The 5,000-nt window shown below is 34.9% G+C and overlaps 1 protein-coding gene across 2 annotated transcripts in view; it reads left to right on the forward strand.

The window, feature by feature from the left end:
* Positions 1-1,841, forward strand: part of cysu (Curly Su) — a 30,924-nt gene extending 29,083 nt beyond the window's left edge. For both annotated transcript variants that reach the window (XM_027353523.2, XM_070130472.1), the window contains exon 19: positions 870-1,841. The gene's annotated coding sequence lies outside the window, so the exon portion shown is untranslated. The remainder of the gene's footprint in view (positions 1-869) is intronic.
* The last annotated feature ends 3,159 nt before the right edge of the window (positions 1,842-5,000 follow it).

Below are 5,000 nucleotides of genomic sequence, written 5' to 3' on the forward strand. Positions count from 1 at the left end.
CATGATGCCGTATATAATTAGTTTCAATTTTCTTAAAAAATTGTATTAGATTCCTCTTTCATATGCTTGGGGTCATGTTCGAGAGCATAAACCTTTGTAATATGTATATCAAGTGAACCGGTTGGAAGAATCCTTGACTTTTAATTGTTATTTTTTTAAATGGAAGAATATATCCTTTTGATAACTGATTTGCTGCTGTTGATGATATTAGATCTGCTATTTTAAAGATTTCCTACTCACATGTCCCGTCTTTCTGAACTATCTGTATTTCTTCAGGTATCGTAAACCCACTTTGGAAAGTGAAAGTAAATACATGCATACATAGACACACGCATAAATACGTATGTACATAGACACACTCACTCACGCACACACAGACACAAACACACACACACACACACACACACACACACACACACACACACACACACACACACACACACACACACACACACACACACACACACACACACACACACACACACATGAATACACAAACACATACATGAATACATACACAATCACTCACTATTCAGACACACACTTACCCCCACCATTATTCATTACCATCTTCATCTATTCTTTGCTAAAAGTACTTGAAATGTCGTTAGAATTTGTAAGAGAAAGCATCCATATACCAAAGATTATACATTAACAAACACTGGAAAAAATAGAGAAGTAAATAAACAAGTAGATATGAAAATCTACGGACATACACTCCACATTTCAATACCGGCCTGTGGTGTTGTGACCTTCTAACACAAAGACAATAGTCTTACAAAGAAACTAAATGCAAATATTGTCATATAATATTCTTTCCCTCGAAGTTCAGAATTTTGCACTCAAATCTTATGACTTTCATATTTCAGGATCAGGTTGCATCATATCCGAAGCAAATCCTCCCATTCTGAGAGCCAAACTATGCCAAGAGAGTGCCAGCAGAAAATGTATATTCTACGAGGAATAAAAAATATACAGAAGCAATCAAAGCGACTACAAGGAGTAAACATTATGGGCTTCCTTCATTCAGCATAGATGGCAATTGATGTACACACACCCACACCTCCTCCCACATACACACAAATATATATACATACATACATATACATTTACATAGATGTGTGTGTGTGTGTGTGTGTGTGTGTGTACATATATACATACATACATACATACATACATACATATATGCATGCGTGTATGCATATTCGACGTAATCTTACAGAAGAAGCGAAACATTTTCGTCAGCAGGATCACATCTGACCCAAGCCTAGATCGGACGCCCATGACTATGGACACTTCTGGGGATAATCTACACAGAATAAGCTTGTTATTTTCTGTATCCAATATTCTGTAACAGGGAGAGACAGGGAGAGGGAGAGAGAGGGGGGAAGAAAGAGAGGGAGAGACATAGGGAGAGGAAGAGGGAGATTGAGGGAAGGAGGGAGGGGAAGGAAAGGAGGGAAAGAGAGAGAGAGAGAGAAGAGAACATTCACACAGCTAAATAAGAAAAGAAAATAAGAAAGGAATTGAAAAGAATGAAAAATAAAGATACATACAAATAAACCTATAAATGAACACATATGAGGTTTCCTAAAAAAGAAAGAAGAAAGCATTTAGAGAGAAAACTGATAATTCACTCTCGAAAAACTAGAAAAATATACGAAAATAACTCCCTCTCTTATGCAGACCATATGCTTCTATTTCGAGGTTAGCAACATAAAGCTTTTTTTCCCTTTTTCGACCTAATGGTTTGCAAACATTGAAAGTATGCACGGTACATACAGGTCCTACCTTTGTTAATAATGTTAGTGATGTGTGTTATAATAAAAGATAAAACTAAAGGGTTTTCTGTTTCCCCTTTTAATTATTTAATTGTATTGATAATACGATAATAAATGTGACGATAATAGTAATATGTACATATACATATATATATATATATATATATATATATATATATATATATATATATATACATATATATATATATATATATATATATATATATATATATTTGTGTGTGTGTGTGTGTGTGATATATATATATACACACACACATACACACACATACACACACACACACACACACACACACATACACACATATACACATGCATATACATGCATATATATATATATATATATATATATATATATATATATATATATATATATATATATATATATATATATATAAGGAAAGAGAGAGAGAGAGAGAAAGAGCAAGAGAAAGAGAAAGAGAGAGAGAAAGACAAAGAGAGAGAGAAAAAGAGAGAGAGAGAGATTCTATATCTTTCATACGTATATATGTACATATATATGAGAAAAAGTGTATTTACTCTTTTCGAAAGATGGGGATCCTTTGAACACAATATCACCATTGTTATCAAAATTATTAAGATTATGTCTATGAATTTTACGCTGTTTATGATAATGATGATACGTTATTCATATGGCGGGGATAATGACGATATGAATAACAATTATAACTGTAATAAGACTAATTACTTATTACTGCCATTATGGCAGTAATAAGTATCATTACTATTTTCATTATCTTCAGTGATGATAATGACGATATCAATAATGGTGATATTGATAACAATAATAACAGTAATTATGATAATGATAATAATGATAGTAGCAATAATAATGATAATAATGATGATGATAATAATAATAGCAATAGTAATAGTAACAATAATGATTTAATAATGATGATAGTGACAATGATGATGATAATGATAATGTTAAAAATGAAAAGTGTTCTTTAATCAATATAGGATGATTTGTGATTCCGTTACATATAAATCCCATTGTTGCAAGTGCAGTAAAGGATGCAAAATTATGCAATAAAGATCTATGACAGAAATATAGTCGCGGTGTCACTCCCAATTTAAGCGCTATATCTGCCCCCCCACCCCTTTAACTCTTCCTTATTCCTCTTTAACTTCTCCTATTTCTTACATTCCCTAAATCCCCTTCCCTCCCTTCTCCCATCCCACCTTTTCTCTGTCTCTTCTCTCTTTCCCTTTAGCCATTTCTTCCGTTCCTCTTTGCCCATCCCCTTTTATCTTCAATCTTTTTTATCCTCTTTCCTCTTTGACTCCTCTCCTCCCTTTCTTCCTCCCTCCCTCCCCTTTCTTCTTCAAATCCCCTTTCTTCTCTTCTCTTCCTTTCCCCCTTTCTTCCTCCCTCCCTCCCCTTTCTTCTTCAAATCCCCTTTCTTCTCTTCTCTTCCTTTCCCCCTTTCTTCCTCCCTCCCTCCCCTTTCTTCTTCAAATCCCCTCTCTTCTCTTCTCTTCCTTTCCCCCTTTCTTCCTCCCTCCCTCCCCTTTCTTCTTCAAATCCCCTCTCTTCTCCCCTGAGGATAATTGAGTAAAGGATAAATGTGCATAGACTGACGGGCCAACTACTTCATGCAATGTGTACTTGCCTCTTATTCTTATGATGACGGGGGACCGGCGATCGAACGGACGGAATGATTATGATATAGATAGTAAAGATAACGATGATGATGATTGTAATAATATTGATACTGAAAGATAACGATGATGATGATTGTAATGATATTGATACTGATAATGATAAGGACAATGACGATGACGATGACAATGGTAGTGATGATAATTCTTTGATAATTCATATAATGATAATGTTGATGATATAATATCAATAATGATAATGGTAATGCTAATGGTGAGATATAGATATGATAATGACAATAATGATAAAAAGGATGATAGTAATAATGACAATGATGATAGTGATAATAAGGGTGATGATAATCAAAGCAATAATGATGGTAGGAATTCAGAAGAGGATTCTGATTGATTCGTAATATGATTCCTTTATGAATGGTGTTCGTGTGTGTGTGTGTGTGTGTGTGTGTGTGTGTGTGTGTGTGTGTGTGTGTGTGTGTGTGTGTGTGTGTGTGTGTGTGTGTTCGTGTGTGTGAGTGTGTTTGTGTTTATGTGTGTGTGTGTTTGTATGTGTGATGTTGTCAATTATTATCCCAATTTACATGAAAAATAACCGACTTGGGCTTAGGAAATGTGATTTCAGGCGTGACAGTCACCTAGTCATAAGCGAATTATGTAGATATAGTTAATATGACATTACCAATTAACAAAACATGAAGTAATTAATTCTATAGATATAATCAATATAGCATTAACTAAATCCCTATCGATCGGTATTCCGACTACGTTAAGTTTTAACACATTACCTTGTCAATCAAGTTAACATGGGGTCAGTGAAATCTATAGCGAACTTCAGACAGTATTTATCACAGTGGAATTTCAGTTGTTCTGTTCGTTTGAGGCTTGGGTGACGTCACGAAAGGGTGAATAGATGAAATTATCTATTAGGAAAATGCATTTTAATTTTATTCACACTATAGCTTCACGTCAAAGGATGTTTGAGTGACGCAGTACGTATGCAAAAATAATAATTTATCAAAAGTGTAATTCAACAAAGAGTAAAATTGTATCGAGCGACAAAAAATACATATGAATAACGCATTCAAGGAATAAAATAAAAATTGGAACCCTGAATGAAACCGATATTGAAAATTAATAAAAATGACAAAGCAGAAAATGTCAGCTTCAGTTGGGAAATATGTTGTATCTATTGTAAAGAAGATGAATCCTTAGCTGTTAAATAAAAGACAGGGACTGATAATGCATTGTCAGAGGAAGGTTTTTTTTCATTCTGTGCACTTTGTGTGTGTGTGTGTGTGTGTAGAAGGGCAGGTATAATTGTATCACGGTATCTATGTATGGCGGGTGTATGTGTGTGTGTGTGTCTGTGTGTGTGTGTGTGGAGGGTAGAAGGGCAAGTGGATTTGCATCACTGTATCTATGTATGGCGTGTGCGTGTGTGTGTGTGTGTGTGTGTGTGTGTGTGTGTGTGTGTGTGTGTGTGTGTGTGTGTGTGTGTGTGTGTGTGTGTGTGTGTGTGTGTCTGTATCTGTGTCTGTGTGCAGGGGGGAAGTAGGG

The sequence above is a fragment of the Penaeus vannamei genome, chromosome 15 (genome assembly GCF_042767895.1).
Source record: "Penaeus vannamei isolate JL-2024 chromosome 15, ASM4276789v1, whole genome shotgun sequence".
Lineage (NCBI taxonomy): Eukaryota > Metazoa > Arthropoda > Malacostraca > Decapoda > Penaeidae > Penaeus > Penaeus vannamei.